Below are 19885 nucleotides of genomic sequence, written 5' to 3' on the forward strand. Positions count from 1 at the left end.
CAAATATGGGTTTTTAGTCATTGACAAAAGTCAGGATCAATATAATGGACGATACAGGATTGGTCTTAGTAGTTTTATAACGGCTTTCTAATGGTGCGCATTTATACTTACAATGATATAAAGGGTTTCGATGTAAAGCTTCATAATGTTAAATCAAATTTATGTACATTTTATTACAAAGATAAAGGTAAATTTTGTGGCAACTATTGTAGTAGAAGCCCTCCACATGGTTTTCAGTTTAACAAGAGATGTTGGAGACATAAAAGACCTAAAAGCTCAACAATTATACCACCTGTAATACTTCTTATGATCTCAGCAAGTGAGAGGACTTATAATAGGGATGCTTGGTTAAACTTTGTATACCGTTGTCAAAAGAAGAATGTTCCATTGGAACTAGTGATGTATCATGAAGATATGAACAACTGTACGGTAAGAAACCCGCAAAACCTCATTTCTAGGTTCAGACCTTTTCCTGATATATTTGGACCGACCCTACCCCTGCGAGATCTACACGGAAGCGTTAATTTTTCACAAGTCGTGTTTAGAATGTTAGAATATGGATGTTTGATACCGAATGCTAGTAGATGTATAGTTTTGACAGAAAGAACAATACCGATAAGGTCACCTTTAAAGATTTATCAAACCGCTATGTCTTTAAAGTGTTATATAAATATAAGTTATAATGTTGCCTATGATGTTGTCCCAGACGGCATTCCTCCTCAACCTAGGGGTAAACCATTCAGTGGTGTTAATAATCTCTGTCAAGGGTTGTATACTGTAGATTTCTTAAGAGAAGCTTTACCTACAGTTGCCTTAAATTGTGAAAAATTCGGAATCAGTTTGAATAATTGTGTGTATTCTGTAACAAATTCAAAATTACTCGAACAGTGGAAAAGGTTTACAGGGGCAAATCCATGCGAGTTTTGGCTTTATTACAGAACATTAACAAACACAGACCAATTGATACGCTCAAGAGGTTTATGACGACAGCAGTAGAAAAAGATGTGTACATAGTATCAGAAATCCCTCAGTGGAGAGATGATTGGAAAAGGACATTTATATTTAAAAGTCTTATACGACCGTATGTGATACCACGTTTTGATTTTAGAGTACAGAATTATTATAACGGACTGGACTTTAGTTATGGAATCTCCTTAATAGATGTAATACATTTCATACGAAAACACAAAAAGCGTGCAATGTTCTTTAGACAGGTGGAATTACCTTAAATTCTCAAAGTAAAACTCAAACTTTTAGTTTTCACTATGGAACCTAAGAGTAAACAACTTACTGCCAAACTTATTGAGTTGCGTAAAGCTATTAAACACAAGTATAAGATGTTCAAAGAAGGAGCTGAAGAAAGTGATATATTACTTGAAAAGCAATACAAACCGATCATACAAGAGCTAAGAAAAACACCACAAAACGTCACCGATATAAAAACGGAGCAACCAACTATTAAGGAGGAACATGTGTACGACGACGACAAAGGACAATCGTTAAATTATTATTCTACTGATGACGACGAGGAGGAGGAGGGGGAGACTGAAAGGTTCTCCCCCGACACCATGTCAACACCTAAAGGTAAAGATTTGTCAGTGCTAGTGTCCACACCTCAACAACAAGCGTCAACAACTCAGTTTATTGAGACATACTTTAAGAATCCCATTACACAGCATTATATGGATATGTATCTAAGAGATGCTGGTGGAAATAAAAAGACCATAGACTAAGTTTATGGACCTCAGTTTTTAGATGGTGAAAAGTTGATGGTAGGTGGAAAAGAATTAGATTTTGATAGTGAGGGAAATATAAAAATAGGTGGTATAAACTATGGAGCATCTGAAGGTCTTTATGAATTACTTTTCAAAAGACTACCAGATAGTAATACATACACGAATGAAGATTTAAATAAATACAAAAGTATACTATTTGATACAAATGCTCATAGAGACGGTTTCAGGCATAACGGTAAAATTAAATCAAGTAGAGGGCAAAAATATATCAGAATTATCCAAAAACTATTTCCCAGTCGTGGTAAGGGTATGGCGTGGAAGAATACAAAACACCACGATGTGTTATATTGGGACGATCCAAACGAGTTGGTGGAGCGATTTGAACACATAGCTATGTCCACAGAAACTGGAAACAAAGTGCATGCGAATGAAATTATTAGTATTGTGGAAGAGTTGAAAGAGGCCGGCTTTATAAAGGGTTTTGGTAATAGTAGATTCAAGGCATTGTTAAAATGACGATTGACAAGTTTGGACGCAGCTCAAAGTCCTCGGAAAAAAATGTCAAAGGACCTAAAGGCGATGGATTTGATATGACAGCTGATAGGCACTACGATATAAAGAGCAAGCGCCTAACTAACATTGGGGAGGCTGTAGAATCACTTGATGCGGTGTCCAAATTATATGTGGATTCAAGACTGATCCCACTGGAGAGTGGAGGTTTTAATTTGGGGTCTAAAAGGATGAGAAATGTAGATGACGCTCTTGAAGGAAAAGATGCTATTAATCTACAGACTTTAAAACGAACGTGTTTGACACAGGGTGAGGACTCTGACTTTGACGCTGGTAAAAAACAAATAAATAACTTAGCCGTTCCTAGACATCCAAGAGATGCTGCAACAAAACGTTTTGTAGAAAACATCTGTTTAAAGGAACATTCAGCATTAACTGCTAGCTTAGAAATACTTCGTGAGGATCTGAGATTATTTAAAGAAAGACTTGCAAAATGTGAGGGCTTAATAGCTAGTAATAAAGACTACCATGATAAAAACTTGAGAAAATTCGGAGTGTTACTGTATAATTATATAAATAAAAAGGAAACCGGTAGGTCTGCTACAATACCGATAGGAGGTGAAAAAGATTTCATAAATTGGGAAGTTTTGTTTGCCGATCATTCAGTAGCAAAAAAGAGTGGAGCAGAAGAAGAAGTCCATCCTCTCCCACCCAATAGCTACGATCTTTTCATCGACGAGGAACTGAATAGACCTTCTACTTAAAGAAAGTGAACAACTTAAAATGTCAGAATCCAAAACTAAGAGATTCAGATGTAAACAAACAACCGTTCAAGGAGGAGGTATAGTTTCTTCGGTTCTTAATAAAGCTATCGACTTATTACCCATCGAACTTCATATACCGGGAGGATATCAATATTGTGGACCTAGAACTAAACTAGCCAAAAGGTTGGCCAGAGGGGACCCAGGAATAAATAAATTAGATCAGGCTTGTAAGGTGCACGACATAGCCTACTCTAGATACAAGGATTCAGAGAACAGGAGACGTGCGGATCAAGAATTGGCTGAACGGGCTTGGCAGAGATTCAAGGCCCCAGATTCGTCTTTAGTGGAAAAAGCAGCTGCCTGGACAGTTACAACAGCTATGAAAGCCAAAACAAAGTTCGGCGGAGGACGCAAGAAGAAACGAGCCCCAAAACGCAAGAGTAGTAAAGGTAAAGGGCTATACTTGGGACCGTACAGAAAGGTTCAAGGATCGGGCAAGAAAAAGAAACGCACTACAAGGAAAAAAAAAACATCAAAATCCCGGTGAAACCACTAACAAACTACGAGTTGGAGAAATATGCAAAATTACTTAAAATACCAAACTTTAGAGGAGTGTACATGAGAGATATGCTACCTTCAAACCCCAAAAAATATGAATCAGTAATAGTAAACCTGGATTCTGGAAGCGGTGGTGGCACTCATTGGGTATGTTTTAGAAAATTAGACAACAGAGTGTATTATTATGACAGTTTTGGTAGTTTGAAACCACCACCAGAGCTCTTGAGGTATTTTGGGAATTGCACAATTTACTATAATTACAAAAGAGAACAAAATTACGATTCAGTTATTTGCGGACACTTGTGCTTAAGGTTTCTTTCTAGTAATGTTTTGTCTCACGGGAACATCTAGCGTTTTGTCACATGAACTAGCATATCCAATAGATGTAAGTACCGGGGATTGGGAGCTTGGTCTGGTCGATTTAACAACTTACAACTCAATTCCCAACATTGAAACAAATATCAATGACAAGTTTTACTATGGTGAAAACAAAAAGGTCGTTATTCCCGAAGGAAGCTATGAGATCGAGGACATAGAAAAATATATAAAATCTAAATTAGGTGAAAATATTACCTTCTCATTAAAAGCAAACAATAACACTCTACAAGCAGAATTGTGTTGTAGTGAAAAAGTTAACTTTTCGGAAAAAGACAGTTTGGCACAGGTGTTAGGTTTCAAGCCAGGTGTATACGAAGCCGCAACACTTCACACATCAGACCTGCCAATTAATATAATTAAAGTGAATTCCATACGTGTTGAGTGTAATATCAGTCGAGGCTCGTTTTTAAACGGTATAGAAGGCCATGTCATACACCAGTTTTATCCTGCAGAACCTCCGGGGTATAAAATAATTGAGATTCCAAAGAATGTGATTTACTTGCCTGTCATCGCTCAAACGATAAACAACTTGTCTGTATCTTTAAGAGACCAGGACGGTAATTTGGTTAATTTTCGTGGAGAGCCTATATGTGTTAGACTCCATCTCAGACGTAGAGATGGGAATACTATTTAGAGAAATAACTACTACACAAAAAGTCAGTTCATCAAGAAAGACTGACCAGTTAAGTTGTAAAAATATACGTTTTCTACGTTCTCTCGGTTTTAAAGTAGTAAAAAATGGCAATGCTAGCGATAGAAAACGCTGCTATGTACGATGACTCTGTCACTAGTATGGAGTATCATAATCATCAACCATACGTCTCGTGTAGCTATAGAAACAATGACGAAGTCAGAATACCGATCTTACAACAGGATATTCTTACCTTGCCGTTTGATAGTTACGTTGTCATTCACGGTAAAGTAGAGGCAACTAAAACAACAGGAGCGACAGCATTAGATGTTAATTTAGTAAACAACGGTATCGCATTTTTGTTTGACGAGGTTCGTTATGAGATCTGTGGTAAAGAAATCGATAGGACTAGAAATGTGGGAATCACGACGACTTTGAAAAATTTGGTTTCCATCCGGGAAGAAGAAAAAAACGTGTTACAGAACGCCTGTTGGTTCGGGCCTGGTGAGACAGTGAATGTTAAAGACTTTATATAAAGTCTTTATATAAAGACTTATAAAGAGAGGAGAGAGGGGGAAGTCCCTGTTGCTGTTGGAACTGCTAAACTTGTGCTCCTCAGTTTTTGCCATAATTCCATGTTAATCCTGTGTTTTTAACCTAGTGTTTTACATGTAAATGTTCAGTTTGTTTTTCTGTGCTCATGTAAGAATCCGGTTTTTTTGTTCAAGTACCCAGTTGCAGTTAATTTACGATTTATTAAATAAAATTTCAAGGAAAATCAGGTTCGTTAAAATATTTAAGATAAGATGGGTCAAGAGATAAGAGTCCAGTGAAGCAAGGTGCAAGTAGTTGACCTTTGAGCCAGTAGACTGATAGCTCCAGCTCAGTGTTTACAAACATTGATATTTGCAATAATATCAGTACTTATTTTATTTCATTGACAGGTCAAAATATTTTACTTAATAAATTATCATAAAAATTAATTATCAGCATTTTTTAGCTAAACCAGAACCATATATTATTTTTACTGCAAATAGTTATTGCCTTTTAGTTTGTTTGAATTTTTAATCAATCCAGTTTTCCTGGTCAATAGTGTTAATTTTTGACAAAAGAAATGGATAAAAATACAATAGATGGGTGGGTAAGGAAACAGACTACCCAAAAAAAAGGAACAACTAAAGGAAAAGTTGACATTTACTACTATTCTCCTAAGGGAAAAATATTCAGATCTAAATGTCAACTCAAAAAATACATAGATGAAAAAAAGCTCAAATTAAATATTGATGACTTTGATTTCAAATCAGTTATAAAATCACCCACTAAATGCAACACTTTGGAAACTCCAAATAACATCACTCACAATGAAAGTGCTATCTCTGCAGACATATTAGATGTTATATCCAGTACACCTGAGACTAGCTTATGTCAAAATCAAGCTAATGATAAGTCAGTGTTAACATTACACTCGGGGCTTGAAGAGGTTTTCTCTAATGAATTCTCAATTGATTTGGAGGATAAATTACATCAGTTAAGTAATTTTTTAAATAAAGCCAACGAGGACATGCTTCAATTGAAATTTGAAAAGGAAAAAGTTGAATCATCACTTCAAGTATTAGAATTTGAGGCAGAGGAAACAGTTCAAAATCTACAACTGAAACTAAACAATTTATCAGAAGAAAATTATACTTTAAAAGGGTTACTGAGTGATAAAAACAAAGAAATTATGTATTTGAAAGAAAACGCATCAGTTGCCAATGTAAATGTACTGATAGAAAAAACTCCCTCAGGAGGGACTAACAATAAAAAAGATGTAGTTGAAAGTGAAGAACTACATACACTCAATAAGAGATTAAAATTGCTTCAAACTCAAGTCGACAGCTTAAAAAGACAAAACTTACATCTAATGGAAACCATTCAACCATACCCGTTACCTGACCCTGAACTAATAAGAGAGAATGCAGCATTAAAGAAGAAAATTGCATATATGGAAAGTAAATTTACAGAAGAATCTAACTCTCATAAAGAAATAATAAGACTACTTCAAAGTGATTCTGAAAATTCAAGTCTGCAAAATGAAAAACTAAAAAATGAAATACAGCTTCTGAAAGATGAAAAACTTACAGAAATTACTGATTACAGCTTTGTAGTGCCTAAACATTTTGCTAAATTTTAGACAGATCACAAGTTGTCACTGACTCAATCAACCTATCTAACAGATATGAATTATTGTCATCTAAAGAAACACCTGTTTTAAAGGAGTTGCCAGTAGATTCAGTTACATCTGAGAGAATGCCTGTTCACACACCTCAACATTTAGTGAAATTTAATGAAATTGGACTTACTAAGACTACTAAAAACTACAAGCTTGGACTTCAAAGTTCAAAGAAAAATGATTTACTGTTGATTTCCGATAGTCATGGTAGGGATTTGTACAGAAACCTCATTGAAATATGGCCTACTACAAATGTAAATATTTCTGTCATCTACAAGCCAAACGCTCAGCTAAATGGAGTGGTAAACAGCCTTGACAAACTTACTAAAACGTTTACTAAATCCGACACAGTTATTGTCATTGGAGGTTGCAACGATATTGTAGGTGGTGACAATAAACTAACTGCTAAGTATCAGGAGATTATTGAGAAGACCGCTCACACAAATTTAATTATTGCAGGCTTGCCCTACAGGCATGATGTTCCTGGTTTAAATAACCAAGTAGCCTTAATAAACATGGAACTTGAAAAAATCATTAGCCAAAGTGATCATGCTAAATTTCTCCCCATCAACTTACTACCAAGGCAAATGTACACAAAGCATGGATTGCACTTCAACCGTTCTGGGAAAAAAGAAATTTCAAAAATGATTAAGCTCTGTATTTATGGAAACAATCTAAATCGCCTGAAAAATAGCTCAAACAATCAGGCTGATAAGGTGCCGGTATTCTGTGAGGAGTCTTTTTTTGATATCACCAAAAAGGCAAAGGGGATACAAGTGGTGGAGGCAGATATGTATAAGGTAATTGAGGGGCTAAGGAACGATAATTCTGTAGCCTTCGCCCATACCATCTCCGGCGACTTCCATCACCCAAGAAGAATGACTGCGGGTGTGGCCGTGGCTTTTAAGAAACACTTTGGGAAGCCTGATTTAAAAGATTGCATAACAAACTTTTTGACATGCCAAAGGACCAATCCTAAACAAGCAACGGTATATAGCCTTATAACCAAAGAACACTTCAACGGCAAACCCACACTGGATACTTATAACTCTGCTTTCAAAGATCTTACAGATAACATTAAGACCAAGAGCTTCAGAGTGCTAATCTGCTCCCCAATGGGGTGTGTCCGAGATCTTGTGCAGATTGAGCATTTTGCCATGAAGATAAGCGAGTTTCATGATATCACCGGTGTACCGGTCATAGTTGTCACCAACATGCAACCAGGAGCTCAGCGTGTTCTCCATCATGGACTCTCCCATCCCCAATTCACCCTCAAACTTCGACAAGAATTACAAAAAGTATCACAATCAAGAGAAGTGATTTCACAACATCAATTTCAACTTCAGCTACAATCACCACCTAGTAGCTCTCAACAGCAGTCATCACCGGATCAGCATCCCTCAACACAACAACATCCCTCAACACAACAACATCCCTCTGCAATAGAAGTTCCTGATGTTGGCTCCACAGGCTCCCGAACGGTTCCTGGTCATCTCAACTACAATGAGGTGTTGAAGAGTAAACCATCAGTGTCAAGTGCCAAAAAGCAGAGTAAATGTGTTGTGTCAAGTGGTGAGAGCAATCAGGTGATAGATGTAGATTCCTCCTTAGATAATAGCTTACATTTGTCTTTAAACTAAGATATCCTGACAAAGACCAAATGCCTGCTAAACTAGTTCTAGACAAATTTTATAATCTCAACAGTGTAAAAGCTCAGAGTAATATTAGCTCAGATTCATTAAAAAACAGCGATACTTACAGTAAATTTAATTTAGTAATGCACTACAATTGTCAAGGGTTAAATTCTACTAAAATATCAGAGCTCAATTTATTTTTATCACAGTCCAAATTAAATATTAAAGTCATGTCATTAAATGAACTTTGGTTGGATAATGATTCTATTTCTTTACTCAATACAATAGATAATTTTAAAATTGCTGACTCTTATGTAAGAAATAGTAGCCTAAGGGGTGGTTCATGTATATTAGTTGATAATAATTGTAAATACTTAACTGTACAGGAGTTTTCTTATTTAAATGAAGATTTTATTTTTGAATGTTCTGCTATCGAACTTGTAGATTTCAATTCAGTATTTTTTTTCCATTTATACAGTGCCAAATTATAATTCAAGTAAATTGTTTTTGGACAAACTTGAAAAGCTGCTTGTTAGTTTACAAAAAAAAGCCAAAAGGAAAAATGTTTTTATAACAGGGGATTTTAATATAAACATTTTAAAGGATGATGCAATCACAAGTAGGTTTAAGGAAATTGTTGAATGTAATGGTTTCTGTTTGCAGTTTAATGAGCCAACTAGAATAACTGCCAATTAATTTACTTGTATAGATAACATGATTACAAAAAAAATGTATAAAGTAGACCATAAACTGAATACTGATTTAGGTTTATCTGACCATAACGCCATATTCCTGAGCCTCCCTGGGCAATATAAGAATATTTTGACTACTGGTAATAATAATAATACAAGTTCCTATACCAAAAGAATAATTTCAAATAGAAAAATTGATGAATTTTGTACATATCTAAACCAAAATATTAATTTTACATTTGATCCAGTCCTGAACCCAAATGAAAACTTTAGCAACTTTTTAAGTGATTTTCTTTTGACTTTTAATTCTATATTTCCTCCAAAGTTTCTTAAAAATAATAGTAATAATTCTAAAACCAAGTCTTTCTCTGTAAACTGGATTACTCAAGGTATAAAAATTTCAAGTAAAACAAAACGACAATTGCACATGCAAGCCAAGCTCAGTAATGACCAACAGTTTATTACATATGTTAAGCATTATAAAAACATATTTAACAAAGTTGTAAAAAAAGCAAAATTACTAGCGAATAGCAATTTTATAAAAACATCAGAAAACAAAACTAAGGCAGCTTGGCAAATTGTAAATCAAGAGCTTGGCAATACAAACCAAAAACCAAAAGAAAGAATAGTTTTGAAAGATACAAATGGTTATGAGCTTGGTAATCCTGGAAGTATTGCTAAAGTTTTTAACAATTTTTTTTCGAATACAGTAAGTAACTTAAATGTTCAAAAGGCTACTGTCAATGGAGTCCATGCTTCAGTGAAACATATCTGTAATGATAATGGGATATCATTGTGCAGCCTCAGGCTAACTAATGTGGAGGAAATCAAAAAGATTGTTCTGTCACTAAAAAACAAATCATCCGTTGGCTGGGATGAGATCCCAATTAAATTGATAAAAGCCACTGTTAATATCATTGCTGAACCTTTATCTCAAATTATTAACCAGTGTTTAATACATGGAATTTTTCCGGATAAACTAAAACTTTCCCAAATCTCACCAATATTTAAAAAGGGCTTAAAATCGGATATTAACAATTACCGTCCAATTTCTGTATTGAGTAATTTTTCTAAAATATTTGAGAAGGTCATAAATTTGAGATTGGTTAGTTATTTTGAAAGCAATCATCTATTTTATAACAAACAATTTGGATTCAGGAAAAATTTAAGCACAGGTTCTGCACTAACACAGTTTATAAATGAGGTTACCCAGGCTTTGGACGGGTCTCAGGCTACAGCTGGTGTTTTCTGTGACCTGTCCAAAGCTTTTGACTGTGTTGATCACTCAGTCCTTCAGCTCAAGCTGAGTGATTATGGTATTAGGGGAAGTTGTCACTCTCTATTGAGTTCTTACCTTTCTAATAGAAAACAAAGAACTGTAATAACACTGGATAAGATCAAGTACTATTCGCCATGGGAAAACCTATCGGCAGGTGTGCCCCAAGGTTCAATCTTAGGTCCTCTATTCTTTCTAATTTACATTAATGACCTCCCTAAAGCTATTGATCAGGAACTAATTCTTTTTGCAGATGATACAACAGCCTTGATAAAAAATAATAGTACTTCTGAAATGCTATCTTCTCTTGAAAATGTGGTTCATGACATGGAAGGTTGGTTCTTGAACAATGGATTAAAACTTAATCTTGAAAAAACGCAAACAATAAAATTTTCTGTCAGAAACAATGGTAATAAAATTGAATCCCTTAAATTGGCAACGTCTCATAAATTTCTAGGTGTTTACATATACGAATCACTTAAATGGGATGTACATCTGAATCAATTAAAAAGTAAACTTAGATCCATGTCAATTGTATTTCTGCACTTAAGGGACTGTGTTCCTAAAGAAACTCTGAAAATGGTTTATCATGCTTATGTAGAATCAGTATTGAGGTATGGTATAATCTTATGGGGTCAGGCTACCGGAGTCAAATCAATATTCAGGCTACAAAAACGCATTATCCGTATTATGACCAGCTCTCATCAACGTAGTTCATGCAAAAACCTTTTTCGAAATTTAAAAATCCACACCCTAACAGGACTGTACATCTTGGAATCACTAAACTACATTCATTCAGCTAAAAACGACCTCCCAGAATCAATTCAAATCAACCATAGATATAATACTCGAAATGAAAACATTTTTAGATTTCCAAGGCACCATTTGACCCTTTATGAAAAAAGTCCACTATATGCTGGGCTGAGGCTGTACAATGTGCTGCCTGCAAACTATAAATTGCTAAATGAAAATAATTTTAAAGATAAAATAGGTGAACTCTTAATTGACAGAGCCTTTTATTTAATTGCAGATTTTCACAATGCCCCTTTAGTTTAGAATAGTTTTATCATTCAATTTTGTTAATTATATTATCATCTTGATTACTATTTTATTTTTTATATTCTGACAATTCAAACTCTGACAATGCACCTATTCTGTATGTAACACATGTAAAGAATGTTATGTGCAAATAAAATATGTCTATGTCTATGTCTATGTCTATACTCCATACCGCTTAGACTTCTTTTAGGATTCGCAGAGGATTATAGAAAGGTAATCGTCAATAGTAAACAAGAACTCATTTTATTGAGGTCCTCGACCGACCTGAACGCCGTTAGTACGTCTGAAGCTGGTACTTTAAAATTGGAAATCGTAAAGATATACTGGCGTGTGCCTCATGTGATGGTAAACGATTCGGCAAAACTCAGACTTTATAAGTACATCGAGAAAGACCCACACATTCACATACCGTTCAGACAGTGGGAAATGCATGAGTATGCGAATTTACCTACGACCAGTGATTCCTTTTCCTGGCCTATCCGTACGACCAACCAGTTGGAAAAACCGAGGTACATAATTGTCGGCTTTCAAACAGGTAGGAAAAACGACATCACCAAGGATATGTCACAATTCGATTCTTGTGACGTAAAAGATATAAAAGTGTACCTAAATTCGATATACTACCCTTATGACGCTCTACTCTCAAATACGGCGTTGTTTTACGACGCTTACGCAAATTTTCAAAGTTCTTATTACGGTAGAGTAGGCTCACCGATATTAAACTTTACAGATTATACAAAAAAATGTCCCATTTACATAATCGATTGTTCGAAACAAATGATTCAATGAAGACAGGCCCTGTCGAAGTGAAGTTGGACATTCAAACTAACAAAAAGTTTCCCGCCAACACTTGGGGATATTGCCTCATCATTCACGATTGCCATTACACTTACACACCACTAACCGGCGACGTGCGAAAGATCTCCGTCTGAGACGCCGCCCAAGGCCAACTGGTTATCCGGGTCCGAGGTCGAGGGCCGAGGTCCGGGTTCGAGGGCCGGCCAAGGTCTAGGCGCGCCACACAGACACGTGATCACCTTGTGCTGTCGCCTTGTAATTGAGGAAACTAAGCTGAAAATATTAATCGCTCGCAGACCTCCGATCTTGACGGGATAATTTTGCAAAATTACATCAGAGACATGGACGCCAAACGAGATATAGAAAACCATCCGGCATTTATGACGGTCGAGAACGAGAAACTTTTAAGAAAGAGACTTAAAGTGTTGAAATTTTTAAATCGTCTCGACGATCATATTGCTCGTCACCATCTAACAGAAAGAGTGGACACCGCCTGGCCTGACGAGTTTTCACATTACAAGGAATGCGTTGAAAGTGTACAAACAAACGAAACCGGTATTGATGTAGTAGATACTTGTAAATGCTGCTTAGCGGGTATGTACCGCTGTCACGCTTTGCAAATACTCGACGAAATACACTCGATGGTGAATCAAAGTGAAAAAGACGTGGTGTTTCGATTCAGTCGCCATGGAGACGCCAAAGAGTGTTGAAGACCAAAAGATCGCGCAGGAAGGAAATCCAGAGGTAAGTGAAAATATTGAAAAACATGACAAGCTCGCGTTTATAAATCTAAATCTTTTTGACGAGGACATGGTTTTGATAAAAAAACATAAAATTAACGGAAGAGAACCTGTAAACTTTATCGACTTGTCAGATGTTCATTTTTTAACAATCAAATTCATTACACGCTCTCAACTAAAACAAGAATACACTGAAAAGGAGTTGGAAAATATTGTAAATGAAATGTTTGAATATAAAGGAATCGGTTTGAGATTTTACAGTAGTTATACAGCTGAAATACCATATAACCCGAGACGTGTGATGTACACGGATACTAGTAAAAAGTCACCACTCAACGTTTACAAGTACGGGTGTTTAAAGTACCATTTGGTAAATCGGTACTCTATCTTTAGTCAAAATATCAACAGGGGATCGGAAAATGATTGGTACAAAAGTGATAGTTGTTCGGATACCGAGTCTTTGCAGTTTACCGATAGTGACGGGTCTATGTCTGCAATAGATGATGAAGATGATGACGATGATTGTGAATATGATGATGATGATGATGATCACAACGAATAGACAATAGGGGTGGGGGTACATATGTAGGAATTGTATAATTGTAAAAATAAATTCATTCGAGGATCAGTCTGTGAGCCATGGAGTTCGAGAAAGCAACTATTCTTTCAACACAACAGCCGGCGGAGCAGGAGGAGGTGAAGGAGACCACGGGTCAGATCGAGGTAATGACCGCGAAAAAACCCAGAAGGAAGAACACAAAGGTGCCCCTTCCTCGTAGCACTATAAGAGAGATATTTTTAAAAAGTATTTTCTATTTGGACAAGGACTGTTCTAAATTCATAGTAGTCGGATATTTTGAAAGTTTAATGCGTACTGTAGGAGTATTATTTAAAACCGGGAAAAGCTACATCTTTTGGCCCTATAGTGCTTTTAACGATTTAGCCGTTCATTTTGATGAAATAACATCCTCTTTGACTGATGAAACTAAAAAAGGTTACAGTGTCACGACTAATGAAGGGGGATACACATTGAAAGTAAGAAAGGTGTTTGGTAATCTCTATGTGTCCATTCACGACAAAGAACGAGTGATTCTCTTAAACCGTGATGAGTGGGATCAGTTCGTGCGCAGTCTCCACGAAATCAAAAAATACCTTGTCGAGCTATTTACCAACGAAGAACTGATTCGAATGTTCATAGACCGCGTTTTGATCTCACAGGAGGAGGACGACGCTATTCCACCCGCGGGTTTGCCTACACATTTTGTAAATAAATTAGTTGACGAAGTTTTGTTTTTCAAGAAATGGTTAATATGGGATCAGTAGAGCAGCAGCAGCAGCAGCAACAAAAGCAGGAGAAGGGCAAGGACGATAATAAAACTAAGGGACTGTCAGCAATAGTTGAATTTCACGGGTTCAAAGATAATCAAAATCGTTTTATAATCAAAGAGTTTGCTATAGTGAGTAAACATTTTCACACACATTTAGTTTTTGATGCTCCTTTTAACGAATCATTTTTAAATAATAAAATGTTGCGATCAGCCAGGTGGTTAACGAGGCATTTTCACTTCATAAAATGGGATACTCAAGGTATACCATACGATGAAGAGTTAATCCGAACTCTTTGTAAACCATTTGCTACACTTTACACCAAAGGTAGCGAAAAAGTCAAGTTTCTTAAAGAGTTTCATGTCAATGTTGAAGCTATCGAAGAATCGTATACGAATTCTTCTTCTTCAAACTTACAGATGATTTGTCTTTAACCTCAGCACAATAGTGGGGGTAAATGTGCTCTGCGCAGTGCCAAAACATTTTACAAATTAAAATTCGAAAACTAAATTCATTATTTCATCAGCCACCAAACAAGATGGACACAAACGCTTGGGATATTCTCTCCTCCGAACCAAAAGAGCCGGTAGGTGTTTTAAATGATAAAATTATAATGAGATTTGCCGGATTTCTCAACTGGGATTTACTGTCAACTCATTATAATTTTGATATTGAATTGCTTAGAATGTATTTTCACAGAATTAACTGGCACATACTTTTAAAAAGATGCCAAATCGATGAGAAAATTCTCAGAGAGTTTGCATCGTATTTCTCTGCCGAATGTTGGTCCATTATCAGTGAAAATCAAACCCTATCCGAATCATTTATTCATGATTTTGCAGATAAAGTCGATTGGACTAACATTGCTTTGTACCAGGTAGTAAGTGGGAAATTTCTTTGTGATCACGTTAGTTTCATTTCTGAATTGAAAAAGGTTCATGGAAACAACGATGAATACGTTCTCGTTATTACTAAGAAAAATAAAAAGTAAACAAAAGTTAGATTAGCTCTATTGTAAATATGATTTCTATTGATGTAAATATACTTTTCAGATGTAAAATTGCTGTGTGAGTTGTGTGTGTGTGTGTGTGTGAGTTATAAAAACCAAAGAGTCTGTCATCCTGTCAACAGTTGTAAAATCCTATACGGAGAGGTTGCCTTAAAAAGCATAAAACGTAATATGTTTTCCTCAGACCAAACCAACACTATTACTCACAGGGTTGCCGTAAAAAGCATAAAACGTGATATGTTCCCCCTGGTTTAATGTGTTACAAAAAAAAAGGTGAAGTCATCCGTTTTAGGTTAACTTTGACAGGAAACAAAGTTGGGAATAAGCCCCTGTAAAACCGTGAAATGTGTTTTCTTTGTGACAACTCTAGTATGGGTGTGTGTGAGTATGAACAAACATTTACACAGCATTTTTACAACTGAAAACTACTTAATGTAATTTAACTCTGGGGGTTGTGGTAATATTAATGTAACTAGGGTTGGTCAAAGCATATGTTAGTCCCTCTTGACTCCAGAGGGTTAGGCCTCCAGGGGAAGCCTCTGGGTAAACAAAAAAAGAACGCGCCATGACCCTACCTCATAGGTGGTGTGGAAACTTGGGTCAAAAATATAAATAGGAGATAGCGTTTTGTCTTTTGCTAGCTATCTCCATAAGTGAGGCCCCTTACATAATAACTATGCCTTGTCTCAGAATGGCGGGACACGCCTGACCTTGTAGAGCCTTGACGTTAAGAAGCCAGCGCTATTTAATACGCCCGCAATCGTTGCAAGCCTCAGTCGCTTCAACATGACCAAGCTAACTTCTACAGCTGTGCTCTTCTACATGCTCTTCATAGTGACCTGCTGTGTCGCTATCCGACCCCCGAATCAGGTATGTGATTTTACAATATTTTAAAAACTACCTGTTTAATAATTCTCCTAATACACTTATAAATTAACCTTTGCAACAAGTTATTAACAATGTTATAAATATACACTATTCACTATTAAAGATACTCCATTAACCATAACCTGTTTTTTTATTTTTTTTTTTTTTTTATTATAACATAATCACTAGTACGTTCACATATAAATGGGTTTACTCTTTACTAAAAATCTAAAAGCTATCAAAAAACATAAGTTAAATTTTATAAAGAAATTCTTTTTAAATCAGATCTATATTACAAACATTATTTTTGACTATTTTTATGTAGCCTCCTGCTCCTCAGCAGTCCTCAGACGACAGGGATCTCTTCGCACCAGAAGAGAACCTTGACATGGTCGAGGAGATCTCCAGCGAAGAAGATGATACAACTGACATAGAAAGGGAGGACAGGGATGTTACACAGCAGATGCTAATTAAGGCACGCCGAACTCTGTTGTTGACTGAGACGCTAGACTCAATAGATGTCGAGTATCATCAGGCTTGGACGAGAGTTCGTCAAAGCCTAGATAGGCTCATGCCTCACTTTCGAGGTCCAGCCTCGAGCGTATGTATTTAATAATAATAATGCAATTTATTTTACATAGAGTATTGATTTATATTATCAAACTAACTATATTTATCCAAATAATGAGTATGTATTTATTCAAAAAATATTCAACTATGGTTTATCAAGATATTGCTTCAATGGACTAGCAATAGTTATATTTTTACAAAAATGATATTTACTATGATAATAATTATTCAATATCTCTCCTTCTTTAAACATAATGTATGAATTTGGGTTGAGTCACAACTAGGATTTTTAACACTTCAAAGAGATTCATGTATAGGTATTTTCAAGAGCACTATTATAATTTTCAGGGTAACCCCCAGGCCTGCGATGCTGCGATGGAGGACTTTATTAGAGCCATCGAGAATCTCCCCGACCACCTGAGAGCTCGGTTCCGCAGGAGTTTTATGGGTCTTCGGCTACCCTCAAGAGCCAGACAGCAAACTGCAAACCCTGCCCCGACTCCATCGACCTCCCAAGCTAGCGAACCGGTTGACGAGAACCGACGAGTTCTCCCTGCCTGGATGCAGAGGATCCTGGCAGAAAATCAAGCTTCTTCTTCTTCATCAGGCTGGTTGTCGGTCAGGAGGACACCATCCAGTCAGGCCCAGTCAACCAATGCTCCTCCTACCCCTACCAGCTCTCGACGGCCTAACATCCTGCGTCGCAGTTCGGAACAACCAACCTCAAGACCTATAGAAGAGGAGGAGGACGACGAGGACGTTTTTGCCTTCCCACCACCACAACGGAACCGACCCACACCCCTACAAGACATAACCAATCACCGTGTAAGTTTCTAGAAGACTATAGGTACAGACAAGTTATCAACAAATCGTTTTAAATAGTAAATGACTATAGGTACAGACAAGTTATCAATCATTTGTTTTAAACAGTAAATACTAATCGTCTTTAATTTTTTACAGAACCAGAATGTCAATATTGCTACCACTAGCAATGCAGCAAATCAGCCCCAGAGAACAGCTTCTACAGACCCAAGAAGCTTCTGGGGGTTGTGTGGGTACTGCTGTGGTATGCTCCAACATTCTGGAGGTTACATATCACCAAACCAGCTACTAGTCTCCAAACGCATCTTGGACAGGGTGGACAACATTGTGACAGTATGCATTTTACATAAAACATGCATGTTTTATATATTTAGCACGACTAACCTGTTGTTAAACTCAAATTCCAAACAGTTCCTAACATATTGTCTGTATACCAAACATTTTTTAATTCCAAACTCTAAGACTCTCTGTTTTATCTTACAGAACACCAATGCAGAACTAAGGGAGGAGTGGCGATGTGACTGGACAGATCCAAGAGCATCCAATGTAGTGAGACAGTGGATGCAGAAGCTTCGAGATCTACTTGTGGCTCGGACGAGTGCGATCCAACAGCAATTGTTAGCTGCTACTGTCTTCAGAGAAATTTATCATTCCCTGACGACAGCCTTGGCAGCAGACAACAGGTTGATGCGATCGTATGCGGCTGAACACAGGAATGACGACTACAACGTCTATGACCACACAAGACCATCGATGGACCCAGGGCCAGCCCGAGAACAACATCTTGAGTGTCCGATATGTATGGAGTCTACTCCATCAGTGGTACTGATACCGTGTGGGCATATATTTTGTGGACCCTGTTTGCTATTTCTTGGAACATGTCCAACATGTAGGAACGCTTTTGAAGCGAAATATAATATTTATTTTTAAAAAAAGTCTTTTCACTTTGCTCAGTAAACAGTTTGCAATCGATTTTATGCTTACCGATAAACTATAGATTTAAAAATTGATACATAGCTCACAAATGGATGAAAATGTAATTTTATATCATTTTATACTGTTTATTATATTTTACCTCAAATGCATTCCTGTATGTTAATATTATTTTTAATTGTATATATGTATATCTTAGTATTCAAGTACTCTTAGTTTATTATATCATAGACTTGTTTAACTGATTTTAAGGGAAATAAATATATTCTTATTCTTGTTATATATGTAAAAATAACTTTTGTTAAGTATTAATGATTTTATATATAAATCTTAATAATCATTTATTAACACTATTTCATAAATGTTAAACATGTGTAAACATCTTTTAGTATAATAAACACATCATTTTTTATTCAACCATATTTTTACTTTCACTCTCCTTTTTGACATTTTACCATACTATAAGAATCATGTTATTTCAGTTTTTCAAAGAATGCAAAAATTAAAAGTAACAAAGAATATTCCATCCATACAAGATGGTAATTAGCACTCGTTAATCAACATAAAATAATTGATGTGGTATCATCGTGACAACAGTAACATCTCAAATAGTTCAAAGTACCAAACATATTATTATTAACATAAATGAGGATACAACTATGAAACAACCAAGCTTGTACAACTATAAGAGTGACATTTCATATAATTCAGTTAAACCTAGTGGAGAAAAACAGAACCATAGTATTAACACACTCTAGTGGACAACAGACAATATCAGCACACTCTAGTGGAGAAACGCAGAACCACAATCAATTTAATATAACCATAAACAAACAAAAATACATCAATAGGTTTAGAGACCAGTCGACCTAGGTATCAACACACTCTGGTGGAGAAGGACGGAACCACCTTTTTTTCCCAAAACAGACGATATCAGCACACTCTGGTGGAGAAAAGCAGAACCACGATCATCTCGTGCCAAAGAAAAAAAAACATCCACGATACCGACCCCCGATGCCGGCCCTCGAAGCCGGCCCTCGTATACGACCTCGACACAAAGTCTAACATCGAGCGCCGTGGCTCAGTGGTTAGCGTTTCGGCTTCTCATGCCACCGGACCAGGTTCCATCCCAGCTCCCGCCAAACACTTTTTGCCCTACTCCTTCCGCCATCTTTGTGACGTCATCGAGCTCTCGACCAATCAGAACGCGGGGCTCAATGCGGGGGATTTCTACTCTGGTCGGATATAGCAGGTTCTTGACCAGGTTGTGGCACGGTGTATGGTTTTTTCCGTTTTACGATTTGCCAAAATTTCGAAGCAGTTAACCTATTTTTTCTTTTTTCCTCCCAAAGGCTGTTGTTGTGTTGTCC

Source organism: Macrosteles quadrilineatus, unplaced genomic scaffold, assembly GCF_028750875.1.
Source record: "Macrosteles quadrilineatus isolate MER2022 unplaced genomic scaffold, UCM_ALF_1.0 Scaffold_2__2_contigs__length_208266976, whole genome shotgun sequence".
NCBI lineage: Eukaryota > Metazoa > Arthropoda > Insecta > Hemiptera > Cicadellidae > Macrosteles > Macrosteles quadrilineatus.